The sequence below is a fragment of the Furipterus horrens genome, unplaced genomic scaffold (assembly GCF_987537825.1).
Source record: "Furipterus horrens unplaced genomic scaffold, mFurHor1.1.pri manual_scaffold_3, whole genome shotgun sequence".
Lineage (NCBI taxonomy): Eukaryota > Metazoa > Chordata > Mammalia > Chiroptera > Furipteridae > Furipterus > Furipterus horrens.
In genome coordinates, this window is record NW_028327173.1 from 138,123,055 (window position 1) to 138,143,896 (window position 20,842).

At 41.8% G+C, this 20,842-nt stretch overlaps 1 pseudogene; it reads left to right on the top strand.

Moving 5' to 3' along the window:
- The first annotated feature begins 18,626 nt into the window (after positions 1–18,626).
- Positions 18,627–20,842, top strand: part of LOC150016102 (maestro heat-like repeat-containing protein family member 7) — a 35,439-nt pseudogene continuing 33,223 nt past the window's right edge.

Consider the following 20,842-nt stretch of genomic DNA (forward strand, 5'->3'; position numbering starts at 1 on the left):
ATTAAACTGTGACCTGAAAAACCTTTACCTAGCATCGTCATGAACCACTAGTTGCATGAGACTTCCTATCCCAATTATTTTTGTTGACTATATGTGTTCTGCTCATTTTATTCACACGCTGCCTTCAAGGAATGTCCACTTTCAGGAAGGTCCATTGCAATACATCTGTGTGTTGAGGGTGACACCATCACCTCTGCTTCCTCTCAGACAAGCTAGTAACTAGTGGACTGCTTACTGATACAGTAACTGTGGCTCAGCCTTTATTTCCTATCTTGCCAAGGTGTCAAACATTTACACATATTGGAATTCCCTATTCCAGTAGTTAACTGACTGACCAAGGATTTCCCAGACCTAGACTACAGAGATCTAAGTAGCTGAGCTTGCATTAGACAGCTCCTCTTTGCTCAGCAATATGGTCCTGCAAGATTGAAGCAGGAAAAAGATTGCTGGAGAGGAAGTAAGATGATCCAGTTTCTTTTTACTCCCAGCTCATTTATTATCTAATTGTTTTGTACTTGAATCTTGAATTTAGTCTGTGTCTCTGTAAAATAAGGTTGGTCTAGAGGATTTCTACGGCCTCTTGGACCTCTAAAATTTCTTTATACTATTATAACAAAGCAATTATTTATTGAGGACTCATAGAGCACAAGGTACAGTCATGTTAGAGTGGTGAAATATTGTCCTGCATCCTGGAATCCCAAGACCATTTTTGCATTCACATTCAATATGTGGGTCCCTAATCAACTTTGGGCCCTTTTCAGTGGCTGAGACAGGGTCCTCAGGATTAGTTTCTGTCTGAGTTTTCATTTCTCCTGTAAGATCAGTGATGAATTAAGAAGAACCTGGGTTATAGTAAAATGGAATAAAATGGGACTTCACCACAGAATGTTAATAACACCATAGGCAGAAAGATAGAGTTGGTTGTATGGCTAAGACATGGATAAGCAGTATTTCTTCTGAAGACTTATTTCTTATATGTATTCGTCGTCGGCAGCCGTCCGTCTCGAGAGACGATGGTGTAGCTTCTTAAGAGTCAATCTGCACCGCCGAGAATGGCTGTGCAGTCCGACTCAGGAGTGACACGGTATCTGTCTCCTCCCGTGTTGAATCGACATCTTGCGATGACGCTGGAGTGTCCTCTCCAGTGAAGCTGAAGCTACAGAGCCTGGGCAGGGTGATATGGAGGGTCTGCTGTTGCCCATTCTTATATGTATATGTATAATATATCATTATAGATCTTGTAGGGAAAAAAATAAAGAAAATCTTCAGAGATAGAAGAACCTAGAGGAAGAGGATGAACTTATAAATATGCAAAGTAAGAAACACCTTTAAAATATATATATTTCATTGATTGTGCTTTTATAGTTGTCCCAATTTTTCCCCCTTTGCTCCCCTCCACCAGGTACCATCTTCCCTACAGCAGTTTCCCCCTTAGTTCATGTCCATGGGTTGTGCATATAAATTCTTTGGCTTCTCCATTTCTTACACAATTCTTAACATCCCCCTATTTTGTACCTACCAATTATGCTGCTTCTTTTTTTTTTAAGTATATTTTATTGATTTATGCTGTTACACTAGTCCCAATTTCTTTTCCCTTTGCCCTTCACCACCCAGTACCACTCTTCCCACCCTCCTTAGTTCATGTCTATAGTCATGTATTAAGTTCTTTGGCTTCACCCTTTCCTATATTATTTTTAACATCTCCTGTCTATTTTGTTTCTACCAATTATGCTTCTTAATCTCTGCACCACTCTCCATTTCTCTCCTTTCCCCCTCCCAGCTGATAACTCTCCAAATGATCCCCATACCTATGATTTTGTTCCTCTTCTGGTAGTTTGTGTAGTTTGTTTTTATTTTTTTAGATTCAGTTGTTGATAGGTGTGAGTTTGGTGTCATTTTAGTGTTCATTGTTTTGATCCTATTTCTTAAATAATACCTAATGGCATCCTGTCTTCTGGGCTTTCTCCTAGCAAGGGTAGTCTGGGGGTTCAAAATTCCCAGCCAGTATTGGGTATATAATGTTTGAGATCCAGTTGAGATGAAAATTGGAATCTCATTCAAAAAAGTAATTAAAAAGTGTCATTGGGTAATGTTTCTAGAGGTACCGTTTTTCTAAAATGCCTTAACTCTTCATACTAGTCAGTTTCATGTAAGTCTGAGTTTAAGTTTTTAAGACTTCATTTTTGACATTTTAGGCTCACAAAAAATGAGGAAGAAGGCACAGAATTTCTAATATACCTCCTGCCCTTACATATGCATATCCTCTCCTATTATGAATTTCCTCACAAGAGTTATATAATTCTTAAAATTAACAAAATGTATTTTTTATATTGACACATAAACCACCCAAAGTCCATAGTTCACCATACAGTTTACTCTTGGTGTTGTCCAATGTAGCGGTTTACACAAATGTATAATGACCTATACATGACTGGACTTGGACAGTATATAGCATTTTCAAGTTAGCTTTTTTATTTAGTAACATACATTTAACTTTTCCCTATCCTTTCATGGCTTGATAGCTCCTTTCTTTCTAGTGCTGAATAATTTTCTATTATTTCAGTGGACCACCTTTATTCCTCCATTAAACTACTAAAAGACTTCTAGGTTGCTTTCAAGTTTAGACAATTATTAATATAGCTGTGAAAAGAACCAGTGGGCAGGATTTTGTGTAGACATAATTTCTTAACTTCTTTAGATAAATACCCATAAACAACATTACTACATCATATGATGAGAATATTACATTTTTAAAAAAACAGGCTGCTTTATTGAAATATCCTATGTACACACATTCACTAATAAAGTTTACTGCTCTCCTTTGCTGCATGTAAAAGTCTCAGAGAGTAAAATCATTAACAGACACAACAGGTGGTTCTGACAACTGCTTAGCTCACACATTCCCTGCTGTGACTATGAGCCAGAGCCCATGTATGTTCCTGTTCTGTGTCCTGCTGTCACATACATCTCTTCTACTATCACACATGTTCCAACAACTTAAAGGACTTCTCTTAAAAAACACAAGCACACAACTTCCGACCACGATGGAGGCCTAGGCAGACACACTCCATCTCCCTCCACAACTAAGAAGGACTACAACTACTGCAAAACCAGAAATAACCAGAAGTTCCAAAAAATAAAGCTACATGGAAGTCCAACATATGAAGTTATAAATAAGTGGTGCTCATCCGGACAGGTAGGAGGGGTGAAGCCGGGATGGAGACGTCAAGCTGTGCTAGTGGCGGCAGCTGCAGTGACAGGTGGGCGGCAGGACTTCATTCAGTAAGCACAGACACAGTGGCAGCAGCTGCGGCAGCAGTGGCAGGCTGGCGGAAAGCACAGTCACACATTTCAAAAAGTCAGGAAGGACACCTGGGGAGCTCTTCCAGCACCAAACCAGATCTAGAAGCTCACTATCCCAGCACCAGGGAAAATCAAACCTCATTGCTACTGACTGTGCAAACCAGTGGGGATTAGGGTGGAGGCAGAAACTGCCAGTCTCAGCAGAGTCCACTTGTTTAAAGGGTCCCCATGGTCCTAAAATGTTTGCAGACCCACCCACTTTGGGAACGATGGCGAGGACAGCGGCTAGAGGAGTGCCAGTCAGGTGAGAAAGTGGGAGAGGTACGTGGAAAAGGGGTGAGTGCTGGGCTGGTGGCATTGTTTCCTCTCAGACCACTCCCCCACATACCGCACCACAATTTTGTGAAACGGGTCACCCTGTACCGACGAATTCCTAAGGCTCCACCGCTTACAGCTCTACCTGGGACCCGGAGGCAAACAAACACAGGAGCCTGTCAGAATGAGGAGACAGAGAAGTATGGCCCAAAAGGGGAAATGGATCAAGGTCCCAGTGGGAGAACTAAGTGACAAGGAGATAGCCACCCTAGCAGATGAGGAGTTAGACAACCTAACAGGTGCAGAATTTATAACACTGGTGATAAAGATACTCATAAGCTTGATAGATATGCTTGAGTACGGCAAACGCATAAGTGAAGAAGTGAAGTCTATGCTAAGTGAGATGAAGGAAAATCCACAAAAAACCAATGGTGAAGGGGAGGAAACCAGGATTCAAATCAATGATTTGGAATATAAGGAACAAAAAAATCCGTCAACCAGTGCAGAATGAGAAAGAAAGAATTGAAAAAAATGAGGAAAACTTCCCAAATTTTGCAAAAGGGAAGGACATACAGGTCTGGGAAGTAGGGACAGTCCCAGATGAGCTGGACCCAGAGGGGATGACACCAGGACACATCATGACTGAAATGCCAAAGATGAAAGATAAAGAGAGTCCTGGGGCAGCAAGGGAAAGGCGGAGGATTGCCTACAGGAGGGTGCCTATAGGACTATAAGCTGATTTCTCAGAGGACACGTTGCAGGCAGGAAGGGATTGGCAAGCAGTATTTAATGTGATGAAAGGCAACCTGCAACCAGATTACTCTACCCAGCAAAGCTATCATTTGGAATAGAAGGGCAGATGAAGTGCTTCCCAGACAAGGTGAAGCGAAAGGAACTCATCATCACCAAGCCATTATTATATAAAATGTCAAAGGGACTTACTTAAGAAAAAGATCAAAACTATGAACACTAAAATGACAACAAACTTACAACGATCAACAACTGAATCTTAAAAATAAAAACAAAATCCAACTAAGCAAACCAGAATAGGAACAGAATCATAGGTATGGGGATCATTTGGAGGGTTATCAGCTGAAAGGGGGGAGGGGAAGAAATGGGGAAATGGTGCAGGGACTAAGAAGCATAATAGGATGTTAAGAATAATATAGGAAAGGGTGAAGCCAAAGAACTTACATGCATGACCCATGGACTTGAACTAAGGAGGGTGGGATTGCTGGAGGGAAGGGGGTTACTGGGCATAGGGGAGCAAAGGGGAAAAAATTGGGACTATTGTAGCAACATAATCAATAAAATATACTTTAAAAAAAAGATAAAGAGAGAATCTTAAAAGCACCAAGAGAGAAGAAAAGAATCATGTACAAAGGGGTCCCAATTAGACTATCAGCTGATTTCTCAAAGGAGACCCTGCAGGCAAGAATGGACTGACAATAAATATTCAAAGGAATGAAAAGCAAAAACCTATAGCCACGATTAATGTAAGCAGCGAAGGGGTCATTCAGAATAGAAGGGCAGAGAAAGTGCTTCCAGGACAAAGTAAAACTGACGGAGTTCATTAGATTCAAACCACTGTTATATGAAATGTTAAAGGGACTTGTTTAGGAGAAAGAGGATCAAAACTATGAACATTAAAATGAAAACTGTATCACAACAACCAACAACAGAAACTAGGGAATCAAAACAAAGGCAAACTAAGTAGGCAACGAGAGTGGAAAAAGAATTATAGGTATGGGGAACATAAAGGGGGGAGGTCAGTCGGGAGAGGGAAGGGAGAAAGGGAGGGATATCATGCAGGAATTAACAAACATAGTAGGAGGGAGTGGAGTAGATAGGAAGATGTTGAGAAGAAATATATGCACGACTAATGGACATGGATTTAGGAGGGGAGACAAGTGGAGGGGGGTCACTGGGTGGAGGGGAGCATAGGAAAAATAAATTGGGATAACTGTAACAGCATAATCAATAAAACATTTAAAAACAAAAACACAAGCATAAAGAAAAAATTTATTAAAAATTTCAAGATAATGATAGAGAGCCTTAAGCCAAGGGCAGGGTTCCTTCTGCAACTTCACAGGTCACATGTCCAGGAAACTGGTCTTGCTCTCAGCTTCACTGGAGTCTGCTCCTTTGTCTTCATCTTAATTTGGGGGGCTCCATTTCTTTCTAACGATGTTCTTACATTGAAATAAAAGACATGTAGGTTGGGAGACAATTTGCATTGCAATTATTCCACATGCAAGTTTTTTTTTTAAAGTATATTTTCTTGATGTTGTTACAGTAGTCCCAAGGTTTTCTTCCCTTTGCGCTCCCCTGCCCAGTACCCTTCTTCCCTCCAGCAACCCCACCCTCCTTAGTTCATGTCCATGGGTCATGCACATAAGTTCTTTGGCTTCACCCTTTCCTATATTATTCTTAACTTCCCCCTATTTTGTACCAACAAATTATGCTTCTTAATTCCTGTACCATTTCCCCATTTATTCCCCTTCCCCTCCCAGCTGATAACCCTCCAAATGGTCCCCATACCTATAATTCTGTTCCTATTCTGGTTTGCTTAGTTGGATTTTGTTTTTATTTTTTAGATTCAGTTATTCATAGTTGTGAGTTTGTTGACATTTTAACGTTCATAATTTTTATCTTCTTTTTCTTGAGTAAATCCCTTTGACATTTCATATAATAATGGCTTGGTGGTGATGAAATCCTTTAGCTTTACCTTGTCTGGGAAGCACTTCATCTGCCCTTCCTTTCTAAATGATAGCTTTGCTGGATAGAGTAATCTTGGTTGTAAGTCCTTGCTTTTCATCACCTTGAATGCTTCTTGCAAGTCCCTTCTTTTCTGCAAAGTTCCTTTTGAGAAATCAGCTGATAGTCTTATAGGCACCCCTTTGTAGGAACCTCTCTGCCTTTCTCTTACTGCTTTTAATATTCTCTCTTTATCTTTAACTTTTGGCATTTTAATGATGATGTTTCTTGGTGTGGTCCTCTTTGGGTCTAGCTTGTTTGGAACTCTCTGTGCTTCCTGGACTTGTATGTCTATTTCTTTCATCAAATTTGGGGAGTTTTCCTTCATTATTTTCTCACATAACTTTTCAATTTCTTGCTCTTCCTCTTCTCCTTCTGCTACCCCTATGGTTCGGATATTGGCACGTTTAAAGTTGTTCCAGGGGTTCCTAAGCCTCTCCTCATTTTTTTCAGTCCTTGTTTACTCATTCTGTACTGGGTGACTGATTTTTTCTTCCTTATGTTCCAAATTATTGATTTGAACCCCCTTCCCTTCATCACTGGTTTTGTGTGGATTTTCCTTTTTTTCACTTAGCATAGCCTTCATTTCTTCCTTATGTGTTTGTCATACTTAAGCATATCTGTCAAGCCTTTGAGCATCTTTATCACCAGTGTTTTGAACTCTGCATCTGTTTTGTTGACTATCTCCTCATTTCTTAGTTTGGCAATCTCCTCATCCCTTAGTTCTCCCACTGGAACCTTGATCCATGTCCTCTTTTGGGCCATACTTCTTTGTCTCCTCATCTTGACAGGCTCCTGTGTTTGTTTGCCTTTGTGTCTTATGTAGAGCTGTCACTGTTGTTATGTTGTAAGGGTCAGAGCCTTAGGTTTTCTTGTCAGTAGAGGGTGACCTGTCACACCACGTCGTGGCTCTTTATGTGAGGAATGGGTCTGAGAGGGAACAATGCCACTTGCTCAGCACTCGCCCCTTTTCCAGGCACTTCTCCCACTTTTGTGTGGTACTGACACCTCTCTAGCTGTTGCCCTGGCCATCGTTCCCAGAGTGGGTGGGTCTGCGGACATTCTAGGACCATGGGAGCCCTTTAAAGAAGCAGTCTCTACTGAGAAATGGGAAGTTTCTTCCTCTGTCCCAACTCCCACTGGTTTACACAATCAAAAGCAATGAGGCTTTATTTTCCATGGAGCTGGGACCATGAGCCTCGCAGTCTGGTTTGGTGCTGGGAGCACTCCCTAGGTGTCCCTCCTAACTTTTTTAAATGTGTGACTGCGCTTTCCGCTGGCCTGCTGCTGCCGCTGCTGCTGCTACCACCACCACCCCACACCCTCTTCACCCCAGCTCCGCCCCTCCTACCTGTGTGGATGTGTATTTCTTCTTTATATCTTTATTTGTTGGACTTCCATGCAGCTCAATTTTCTGGAACTTCTGGTTTTCTCTGGTTCTGAGGTAGTTGCATTCCTTCTTAGTTGTGGAGGCAGATGCAGCATGTCTGTCTAGGTCTCCATTCTGGCCGGAAGTCCCACATGAAAGTTTAAACTTTGTGTTTGGTGGCGAGAAGTCTTTGTCTCTGGATATAATAGATAAGGTTTTTTTAAGATAGTTGAGGAAGTTTTCTGCTAACTTTTCAGACTGTGAATGATTTTACAAAATCATGAATAATAGACTTACTAAAAATGCAAGAAAGAGCAGTAAATTTTAATGGAACAGAAGGAAAATTTTCACAATCTCTTCCATACAAGGTGTTTAGAAATTACCTAAATTGCTGATGGGAATGTAAATTGGTGAAGCCTTTTTGAAACTCTATGGAGGTTCCGCAAAAAAAAATAAGAATAAAGCTCTCATAAGACCCAGCAATCCCTCTTCTTTGTATACACCATCAAAAAAAAATTGAAAATTCTTCTTTGTAATGATGCACATACCCCATGTGTATTTTAGCATTACTCACAATAGCCAGTGCATGAAAACAACCTAAGTGTCCTTTAACAGATGATTGGATAAAGAAGTTTGGTACATACCCAAATTGGAATACTACTCAGCCATAAATAATATATATAAAATATTTTATTTCAGGTCAACATGGATGTATGTTTAGAATATCATGTTAAGTGAAAAATTAGGATGGAAAAATGCAAGAACCAGACGACTTCAATCATATGCAGTACAAATAACAGAAAGTAACAAATGAGCAAACAAAACAAATAAACAAACTTACAGACACAGACAACAGTATGGTGGTTACCAGAAGAGAATGAGATTGAAGGGAGGAAGGAAAGGATGAAGGCCATCAAATATATGGTGATAGAGAAAGACTAGAGTCTGGGTGGTGAGTGTACCAGGCAATATACAAACAAAGCATTTAAAAAATTTTATACCTAAAAGTTACATAATGTTATTCATAAGTGTTACTCAATAAATTTAATTTTAAAAATGACCTAAATGGGTATTTCTTAGTGAAGTATGTAAGCATGTTGTATAAATATTTCAATAGAAATCATTTCAATTAGGTGAAGCAAGAGTGTTTTAAACCAGTAAGCTCAGAACGTAAGTTTTCATGACACTCAAGCTTCACTCTTTACTAATACTGTTAGCTCATACAAGTCACTTACGTTCTACAGTCTTCACTTTATTCATTTATAAAAGCACAGAGAGTACTTATTTACAGAGTGTTATCAGTGTTATATGTAAAACACTAGCTTGAGTGCCAAATCTTCAACAGTTATTTTTCTTATATTTGTTATTTCCATGTGTAAATAAGCTTAATACAAATTTTGAAAATAATTCCACAGGCTCTCTTTCCTTTTCCTTGAAAGTAGACAAACGTGCAGATAACTAAATAAATGAGTCATCTCTTTCTACTTCTTGATCACTATATATTTTTCCAAACCTTTTCCAGCAGAGTTATTAATGTCATTTATGTGCGACCTGAATGGGGATCTGTAGTAGCAGGACATCGGATGTTGGCATCTTATTGGTTATTTTTAATGGTCCCACAGTAGAGCTTTTCACTTGTAAAGGGATTTCTGGGAAGAAAAGGGGTAGAAATCCAAGTGAAATGATACTGATGAATAGTGCAATTATACAAAGGGAAAGGTTCTGGAAATTAAATTGAAAAACCCAAAGACATGTAAAGGCTCATAACGTGAGGCAGCATGCATGCCCGCCCTGTGGAAGGGGTGGAGCTGCAGGCCCAGCTACAGTTTGGGTGCAGGCTGCAGATCACCTGTGAGCACTGTGCCTCCGCTGCACAGAAGTAAGTGGCTGAGTCACCCAGCCGGGAGGCCGTGATGTGCAGGGTGCTATACAGGTCCTTAGGTTTCATTGTGGAGCTTAACCTTCCATTGTGCTTTGCTCCTGTGGTCATGTAAAATAGATTGATGAGACCACCACCAGGATTCTGTTGGAACCACTGCATATTGGTCACTAGGTGGAAAAATTGCATCTCAGAGTAGAGTTGGTTCCCTCCTGAAGGCTCAGAGCTGAAGGACTCTGCTCCACCTTCAGTCCTCTCACCCCTGCTTGGAAAGAGAGAAACAAACACAAATGACATCACTGACAGATGACTGATGCAGTTTTCAAAGCTGTGAAATATCCCACAGAACATCGAAGTAGGAGCTCTGTGACAGGTCTTCCTTCCCTCTCGCACTGTCAGCTGTGGACCACTCCCCAGTTCCCCATCTGGGATGGCCCCAACTCACAGCACACCTGGGCCCACAGAAGCCACAGCATAGTTCCCCAGTGTTTCTCCATGACTTCTTTCCCAGTGGCTGTGGTGCCTATGTCCCTGCTCTGGAAGGTGTAGAATCCTGGACTCAGGCAAAGTTTGTCCCTACCCTCAGTGTGTTCCACCAGTCTCACTGAGCACCAGTCACATCTGAGCTCTGTCATTTATCCTTACAGCAAACTCCACCCACATGTCCTAGTGATAGGCACAGTCATTGCTCCAAAATTCTGAGTAAGAACTGTGCAGGAGACTAAGGGGAAATATATACAGTGTATGAAGATATACAGTGTATGAAGATATACAGTTTGTTTTCTTAAAATATTTATAAGAAGTTTGTGAGATAATGTGTGAAGAAGGGTGAATGATGTTTCTAAAAGAAAAAGTGTCTCAGATTATGTATAACCTTAAAGAATCCCAAGGAGAATGAGCACCATTTCCCAACTTGCATAGTTTGATAGAGAATTTGAGAATTCAGTTAAATGAACATTCTGATAAAGGAACACTGATAGCATTATTGTACATTGCAGAAGTTAATTCTTATTTTTTTTTGTCAGTAGAGTTCTAGAAACCAGACATACAGTCAATATCTGCATAGAAAATGATTCCAACAAAATTTGCTTGATGAAATATAGAATATGTGTACAATGTCCACTCTGACTTAATTTCCACCTGTCCCCTTCTGCTGTCTAAGTCTTGGATACCATGCTGACTCACACAGCCAATTGGGAAGCAACCACACTGCTGGTTAAGATAAAAATTGTCCTCTCCTTTTTCTTCTGTACTTTTTTTTTCTTCTCTTTTCTTTCTTTATTTTTTCTTTTTCCTTCTACTTCTACAGAGACATATGGAAAGGTAAGATATTTTGGGTATTAGGATAATTTCTGGGTCTAAAATTTTGGATAATTTTAGTCAAAACAATTAAAAATTAAAAACAGGTTGTAAAGATGTTTTCTATTGAGCTCCTGTGTTCACAATGACCAGTAACACTCTTACTCCTGTGACTGAGCACAGAGAATCGTTCTCACAATGGGTACATACAGTACGGAGTCCAGCTTTCTGTTGTTTACATAGAGTGCACAGCTGGAAAACGGAGATGAACTTTGGGCAAACATTAACCCTCTCTTCACTTTTGCTGTTTATGATTTGAAAGGCTCACATGCTCACTGGTCTCCCTTCTTAACTGCTCAACCCTCAGAACCATCAGAAAGTCATTTTCTGTAAAGCCTGCATTGCCCCTAATGGGCCAAAACCATCATTAAAGAGGAATTTAGACCTGCTAACTCAGCAGTCACTCTACCACAGCCTCATTTACTCAATGTATCCTAATGGAGGAAGTGCAGATCTTTAGAAAACAAAGAAATTGCTTAGACTGGATGGAGATAATAAATGAACCAAAATCTACCTATATGATCTTATTGACCAGTGTTACCGCAAAACATTTAATTTTTTTTAAATCCTACATTTAAAATGTCATATCATGAAAATTATTATTTTGATAAAATTCTTCTTGTGCTTTTTAATTGATTTCTTTAACTTTGATTGTAACATCCATTTTATAGGCTATTGGGGAAGACAAGAGTATACATAACTAAATACAGTCAAAGAGTATGGCCCTCAGAGGACTGAAAACTAAACATGATATGGTCCCAGAAGAAGAAAAGTGCTTATACTGGAGATGGTTGAAAAAAATCTTATGAAGTATGTTAGGTGCCATTTTCTCCTTTTCCCCTATATTGATGAGAAGAATAAAGAATACAGATAAACTTTATAGTGGCTTATGACTATTAATTTAACAGTACAAGAAATTCATGAATATGTATTATTAAAAGTAATAAAACATTACATATAGACTAAAATACCCTTTGAGTACTACTCTCAATTCCCACTCTTCCATCACTTAACACTAATTCTTTCTTCATCCTGATCAATTTGAAGTTTATAGTTTTGGGTTTTTTACTAAATATTTAAATCAACAGAAAATACATAGTATTTCATTTATACTTTATTATAATACAAATAGACATATTGTGCATACCTTTCTGTAACTTGTTTTATGAACTCAATAATACATTTGTCATGTTAACACACTTAGATCCTTCTGCTCCATTATATCCCATATGACTGATATGCTATTGTGTAAATAGCCCTTCCGCAATGAACAATTAATATATTGATTTTTATCTATGAAATACAACACTACAATAAGCCTTTTTGAGCACTTGTCTAGTCACACATGCACATGTGCACATGTTTCTCAAGTAGCAGACACTAGGAAGATATAAAGGAATGAGCCCTGAGAATAGTAAGTGAAGATCACTCCAGGCAGAGGGAAGATCAGGGACAAAGGCTCTGAGGGAGAAGGGAGAAAACTCACGTTCTGTTTTTTGTGTTGAATAATTTCCAACTATATTCTCCTTAATGTGCATTGGAACTATAGCTTAAGAGCTCATTTGATCATCTCTCTCTGAAATTACTGTCCTAATATACAGCTGGTGTGTCATTTGTTCAACCAGCCACTGAGGTCATTCTAAAGACAACAAGAGATAAACTAATCCAAAATACAAGAAGATAATGTAGGCAGAAATGATATAGAAAAACACACACACATTTGAGAATAATCAAGGATACTGGTAAAAAGAAAAAAAACTTCACATTTTTCAAATAAGCAGACAGAAAACCAGAAAATTTTAGCGATGCAATAGAAGACTAAAAAGAAAAGAAAAAACAAGCGCATGTGAAGACCAAAATCAATGTTAGAATTGAGTCAAAACATATATAAAAAGAAATTATTTGATTGAATCAAAATTTAAAAATCTTGCTATATGTTGCTTAAGAGAAAATACTAAAAGAAAACAACCAGTAAAGCTGAGCACATAGGATGGGAATCTTCCAGCTGCCCCTGTGTGAAGAGAATGAAGTCCCTCACCTCCCACCACTGAACCACTGAACCTACCATTTACTCCAAGGAGATATCCTGGAGTAAGGTCAATTCTGATGAAAGGACAAAGGGGGCTCCAAGAAAACAACCAGTTAGTGAACTAAGGTAACTCCTCAAAGTGAGAAAGAAGAAAAAAGACAAAAGACAGAGTTTCCAAAAATTAATATTCAGATATAAAATGGGAATGAAATAAAAGCTGGCAGAGACAAAAACAGTAAAGAGGAATGAAGGTTTACAGGAAAGGATGAAACCCAAATTAAGAATAATTTGTAGTTTTATATGGCAAAGAATAAAAATGACAAGCGTTAATAGCAGCTTTTATATTTTTATCAGTGTTCCCTCAAAACTCATTCTTTCACAACTCAAATTCTTTTATGAATTGTGTATAAAAGCACATTTCTAAGCCTTCTAAAAACACATTAAGAAAAGGCAGGAAACCCTCAAGATAAAACTGTGTGTAATACTTTTGTGCACAGATCTTAGTAAATGTTGAATCAAGGCAGGTTTTTTTTTTAAGTATATTTTATTGATTATGTTGCTACAGTAGTTCCAATTTTTTTACCCTTTGCTCCCCTTTGCCCAGTACCCCGCTTCCCTCCAGCAATCCCACCCCTGCACCAATGTCCATGGGTCATGCATATAAGTTCTTTGTCTTCACACTTTCTTATATTATTCTTAACATTCCCCTGCCTCTTTAGTACCAACCGGTTATGCTTCCTATTAGTCCCTGCACCATTTACCCATTTCTCCCCCTCCCTCCTCCCAGCTGATAACCCTCCAAATGATCCCCGTACCTCTGATTCTGTTCCTATTCTGGTTTGCTTAGTTGGATTTTGTTTTTATTTTTAAGAGTCAGTTGTTGATCGTTGTGAGTTTGTTGTCATTTTAGTGTTCATAGTATTGATCTTCTTTTTCTTAAGTCCCTTTGACATTTTATATAATAATGGCTTGGTGATGATGAGCTCCTTTAGCTTCACCTTGTCTGGGAAGCACTTCAACTGCCCTTCCATTCCAAATGATAGCTTTGCTAGATAGAGTAATCTTGGCTGTAGGTTGTTTTTCATCACATTGAATACTTCTTTTTTTTTTTTCTATTAACTTGGAAATTTTTTTTTCAGATTTAATGTGTTTTATTGATTAAAATATTACATTTGTGCCAATTTCCCTTCCCTCTGCTCCCCTCCACCCGGTGGCCCCCCTCCCTCCAGTTGTCCCCCCATTTTAGATTATGTCCATTAGTTGTGCATACAGTTCCTCCCAACCTCTCTCCGTCTATTCCATTCCCTCCTACCTTGATCCCCAATTCCTATATCATCTCCCTCCCTTTCCCCATTCCCCCTCCCTGTTGACCTCCCCCCAATATGCTTCCCGTACCCACAGTTCCTTTTCCACTCTCGTTGCCTATTTAGTTTGCCTTTGTTTCATCTCCTTAGCTTCTGTTTTTTAAACCAGTCCCTTTAACATCTCATATAACAGTGATTTGGATCTAATGAACTCTTTCAGTTTTATTTTGTCCTGGAAACACTTTCTCTGTCCTTCTATTCTGAATGACAATTTCGCTGGATAGAGTATTCGTGGTTGTAGGTTTTGGATTTTCATTACTTTGAATATTTCTTGCCAGTCCCTTCTTGCCTGTAGGGTTTCCCTTGAGAAGTCTGCTGATAGTCTAATTGGGACCCCTTTGTACATAATTCTTTTCTTCTCTCTTGCTGCTTTTAAGATTCTCTCTTTATCTTTAATTTTTGACATTTTGATTATAATGTGTCTTGGAGTGGTTCTCCCTGGGTCCAGTCTCTTGGGAACTCTCCTTGCTTCCTGGACCTGCAAGTCTATTCCCTTCCCCAAGTCTGGGAAGTTCTCCTTTATTATATTTTCACTCAATTTTTCAAGTTCTAGTTCATCTTCCTCATTCTCTGGCAAACCAATGATTCTTATGTTGGGCCTTTTATAGCTGTCCCAGAGGTTTCTGATCCTCTCATTGTTGCTTCCCATTTCCTCTTGCTGCATTGGTTGGCTGCTTGTTCCTTCTCCATATTCCAGTTTGTTGAAATGAACTCTGGATTTTTGTTCCTCACCATCTGTCTCGTATGTGGTTTTGTTCCTTTCGTTATGAAAGTTTTTTGCTTCTTTCTTATCTTTTTCCTGCTCTTTTGTGAATTCTGTAAGCCACCTGATAACAATGGCCCAGAACTGAGCCTCTGACAGGTTTCTTATCTGTTCATCTGTCAGGTTCTCTATCTGCTGCCTGGTGAGGTGTGTCACCGGTATTTCTATAGTTGTCTGCCTCATTTTGACAGATGCGTTTTGTTTTCTTGGGCCGGATGTCGGGGGCAGTGCCTGTGTACTCGTAATGACCCAGCGACCGGCGCCGTTTGGCGTCACAAGTCAGCGACCGGCGCCTGTCTGCGACCTATTTCGCAGCCCTGTGGTGCTTTCTTTCTTTGGGGGTGGGGGTCCAAAATGGATTCACACAGTTATTCAGCTAGGAGACCGGGATCCGTCCTCCCGCCCCCCTGGGCCTCACTGTTCAAGGCGATGCGGTGGCCGCTCTCCCCAGCGCTGGGGTCGCGCACTGCCAGGGGCTTGACTGCCGCCGGGATTTTTCGCCGCCCCGCCACTGACCGCAAACAGCTTTGCCCTCTTTAACTCTTACCTGCTTGAATGGCACCGCTGGTTTATAACTTCATATGTTGGGCTTCCGTGTAGTTTTATTTTCTGGAATTTCTAGTTATCCTTTGTTTTGAAGTAGTTGTATTCCTCTCTAGTTGTAGAGGGAGACTTAGTGTGTCCGTCTAAGCCTCCATCTTGGCCGGAAGTCCGGGACATTATTGAGAAGAGTGGCCGGAGAAGAGCGGGTCTAATGATGAGGACCGAAGCCAGGCTAGAGGGTGTGGGGTTGGAGGAACAGGAGAGATTTGGACATAAAATTGAAAGAACTGTAACTGCGCAGGGACCTTATTTTCTTTAATCTGGCCTTTTATTTTATTTTTTCCTTTGACCCAAGCTGGCCTCACCCAGCGCCCTGGCTCACCCACCTCCCTCCTCCTTGCTTAATCATTAATCCCTCAGGACAATGAGGTTCTGGTCAACCTCCAGTAGTCCTGGGCCTAGTGACTACAGAGTTTTCAATCAAACTAAAGACAATATCTTGGCCTCAGTTGTGTTTTAGCTCCAGACCCACAGAAGGCAGAACAATCCCACAGAACAAATCCTTGTGAAATTGGACAGAGCAACTCCATGGCCGACATCTGGACCAGATGCAATGATCAATTACCCCCCTACTCTAGCACTAATCAATCAGTAGAGACCACGACCCTAACTCCTTTAGTAACCACGATTAATGATGTTTTCCCCATATAATTCATCCCCCTGGAAGCTATTGGGGAGTCAGGTCTTTGAGCATTAGCTACCTGTGACTCCGGGCATGGCACCATCGCCTTAATAAATCCTTACTTTCTTGGCTGCAAACTCCCGTTAGTGTCTTATTGGGCTTTGATGTGTGCAGGCAAATGGACCCCTTGAGTCTGGTAACAGGACTTGGTGGTTCATTCGATGCATGAGACCAGGTGAGGAGAGGGAGGAGTCCAAAAGGGTTCTGGGGAGAGGCTGGTCACTGCAGCGAGTGAGGGGCTGAGTGAGGGGCTGCTGGGAGAAGCAATGGACTTGAAGGAAGGATTTTTGCTGAGAGAAAACTTAGCCAGGTTCACAGGCCACAGGGAAGAAGCAAGTAGAGAAAGAACTGGGACAACACAGTCCCCTGAAGCAGCAGGAGGGAATGAGAGGTGCAGGGCAGATACGAGGTGGACAGGAGAAAATTCACTATGGTGGATGAGAAAAGGGGTTCTATGGAAAGTAACCTCACGGGGAGATTTGATCATACACCCCTAACTGGGCAGGTCACTGGGTAGTCACACCCCAGGCATGTAAATTTTTACAATTAGTAAAAGCTTTATCTTTGCTTCGAGCAAAACCTTGTGGATGCAACATTAAGTATAGTTCCTTTGTAAAGGGACTTATCAGCAAGGAGCCCTGGAATTTTCGATTTCATTAGCTTCAAGGTAAAATTGCTTCTGGTGCCAATGGCGAGTGAACCTTTCCTACTTCTGAGGCAGGACGTGAAGCTGCTTGCTTGGAATGAAAGCAGCTCCCATTGTGCTCTGCCTTACTTTTCCCAATGCACAATGGGCCTTACTCCCCTCTGCCCACAGTGCCTGGCAGAGAGAAATAGAGCAAATGGCAATGATTTATAGAAAGCAGTAGGAGGGCTATTTGTGTGCAACAACCCTGGGGAGCAGGCTTTGTCTTCCGTATTAGCAATGAGGAGGATGAGGGTCAGAGGGGGAAAGTCTCTTACCCAAATTCACAAACACTAGTGAGAGGATGAGCTGGGACTTGAACCTGGGATAACGTGACTCCAAATCTACGGCCTTTCCAAAGCCAAGTTGTAAAGATGCACAGCAAAGTTTGTGGAGTAAGTGATTTAGTAAATGAGTGCATGAGCGAATAGTAAATGAAACAGTGATGAAATCAGCTAGTGAAAGAATGGGTGAGGAAATGGAGACGAGATAAAAAGATGAAACAACAAGCTTACTTATGGAACATTTGACGTGTGCCAGGTGCTGTGCTAGACTCTCGTGGATCTTATTGTCTAGTGGAGAAACAAGATATTACGTGCCAAGAAAAGGGAAGTGGACCAGATGCCTTGGGAACTTACAAGTGGACCTCACTTATGTGGGGGACCTGAAGGCTTTTAATATTTGAGCTGAAATCTGAAGTGGTGGAGCTGTAGGTGTTAGCCAGGACAGAAGGCTGGAGAAAGGGGTGCCCAAATGTGGAAGGCCCAGACCTAACCTAGGAGCCTGGCTCTTTGAAAAAGCTCAAAGGAACTGGGGGATGGTGGAATGGAGTCGGGAAGGGAGTACCATGCATGCAGGCGAGCTGTGGTCTAGATGTTGGGCGGGATAGGGTGGGGGGATTAGGGAGGTCAGCCAGCAGTCAGATTGCTGGGTTGAGGCGGGCTGTGTTTTTGATGATTGCCCCAGCTTGTCCTCTATGTAGCCAGCCCCACCCAGAATAGGCAAACCGTTAGGGATGGTGGGCAGCTCTGCTAAGTCTGCTTTGGGAGTCTAGGCCACAGTTCTAGCAAGTTACGGGTTGGTTGGAAGTGGGGTGACTCACAAGGAAGCTCCTCCTTCCCTTTTTCTACTTAAGGTGGGAGAGGTTCCTCATTTATGGACTTCCTACCATGCACTTGGCACAGTGCTAGGTGCTGTGGATGCCCCAAGGACTAAGATATGCAGTTCTTGCCAGGGTGGAGCTCTGCCCAGCAGGGGCTGGCCTACTAATGGAGTCATTGGAATAAAGGGTGATGAATATTTTGTTGTGTAGGGTGGGGCTGGAAAAGTGGGCTGGGCGTGGTCATGGAGGTCCCTGTAAGTCACACAGGGCCTCATTTGAAAGATAGTGGGGATCCATGGAGAAATTTTAACAAGTGAGGCATTGCCTTTTCTCTCTCTTAGGAACACTGCAGAGAGTGTAACGGTCAGCTATTTGAGAGAAAGGGGCAGTGGCATTGAGGAACGTCTAGACCAGACATGGCTCTGAGTCCAAGGGCCAGTGTGGCCCTCGATGAAGAACCAAAGATGACACCGAGTCTCAACTCCACCGGAGCCCTAGTTTAGGCTCTGGTACCATCTCTGGGCCAAACCCAGATACAGACCTTGTTCCTATCTTGAATCCACCCGGGAATCCTGGCTTGGCTCTTCTTCCAGACCTTAATCTAATTCCGAGTCCTGTCTCTGAGCCAGCCCCTGGCCTGGTGTCTGATAACAGCCCCAGGCCTGTTGACAGTGAGGCCATGGCTCCAGCCTCCCTCCAGATCACCACTTCCCACTCTGGTGAAGCTCTGGGCCTGGATAGGAATCACATCTCAAGGCCCAGCTCACAGGGGCCCCCGTGTTCAGCCTCAAACCTTGTTCTGAGCCCTGGCTCTACTGAGGCCCAGTGTCTGAGCTGGAACAACTCCTCGGGGCTGAATTCTGAGGAGGCCTTCAACTGCCACTCAAGCACAATTTTTGATTTGGGTCAGAGTAACTCCAATCTTTCCAGGCCTGAATCAGATCCACGTATAAGGTCCTATTCAAGAGAAGCCCTAGCTCTGGGCTCATGTATCTCCAGGCCAAGCTCAAAAGGCCGCCTTACTCAAGCCTCAAACTGTTCTCTGGATACCAGCTCCAATGACCTGCTCAGTGTGGGCTCAAGAGCTACCTCCAAGCTGGACCTGAATGTGGCTCCAGGTTCCTGTGGGGCCCCAATCCCAAACACCAACGAGACCATCACTTTGGTTTCACATAACACCTCAGGGTCTGTTTTGAAAGGAGCCTTTGGTACAGCCTGGAACGCGAGTTCCAAGGGAACCATCAATGTGGCTTCAAATAGCAATGTGAAGTCTGATTTGAACATGACCGTCACTCAGGCCTCATGCTTGGCCCTGAGTCCTGGCTCCAATGATGATATTAGCCTGCACTCCAGCACCTATGGACCCAATTCCGCCTTTTCTCCACCCTCATACATGACCTTGATACTAGGCTCCAAGGAGACTCTGAGTCTGGGCTCCAGCGAGACTCTGAATCTGGGCTCCAGCCTCATCTTCAGGGACATGTCCACGCTGACACTGAGCAGCCAGCACGATTATTCTGAGGACAACACCATCCACACTGTGCCCCTGGAGGGAGATCAGCAGAGCTTGAGCAAGATGGCCGGTGCTGAGGTGGGCCAGTTCCCACTGTTGTTCCCCACCCACAACACCACAGACAAGGACACCAGAGCCTTCCAAAGTGTCCCTGAACGTGAGTGTGGCAGGGGTGACAGCCCTAGAGAGGGCACTGTCCTGGAAGAAACTTGTATTTAGACTTGTGGGGCATGGAGGGGAGAGGAGAGGGGAAGAAAGGGAACATCAATCAGTGGATAACATGCAATATATTCATTATGCACAAGAGATTCAGTGCTCAGCCTCTGCTTGTTGAGGGATTTGGGACAAGCTACTTAATCTCTCTGAACTTCAGTCTCCTTAACTCTAACATCATCCATATGATAATACCTTTATTATGTCCAGATTACAAGTCAACTAACTATACCTTCCTTTCAAAATGTATGCCTCTTTCTTTTTTGATAAATTTCAGACCTGGCTTTCCAGATCAATGGAGGAGGCAGGCTCTAGGCTCAGCTCACCTCTATTATAGAGCGTTTGAGGTTCCCCACCTGAGCAAGGCCTTGGGGTCCTATCTGGAACCTTCACTCACTTCTGATATACAGGTGTTTTGGAAATGAATCTCCTGTTTTTGATGTTGTAAGGATCTCTCAATTATTTAGATCTCTAAATATTTATGTTTGTTCGTGGACCAATACTATATTGCAATTAAAAAATTACCATGGCTTTGCAAATATGTATTCGTATCTGGTAGGGTAAGAATCTCTTTAAAATGTCTCAAAATTATTCTGAGGGTAACAGCATCCAAACCATGCTCTGACGTCTATTAGCAAGCCCTCATTCTTCCATATACATTTTATTTTACTTTTTAAAAGATTTTATTTATTTACTTTTAGAGAGAAAGGAAGGGAGGGAGAAAGAGAGGGAGAGAAATATAAATGTGTGGTTACCTCTCTCATGCCCCCAAACGGGAACCTGGTGTGCAACCCAGGCATGTACTCTGACTGGAATCAAACTGGCGACCTTTTGGTTTGCAGGCCGATGCTCTATCCACTGAGTCACACCGGGAAGGGTCCATATATATTTTAGAATATGTTTGTC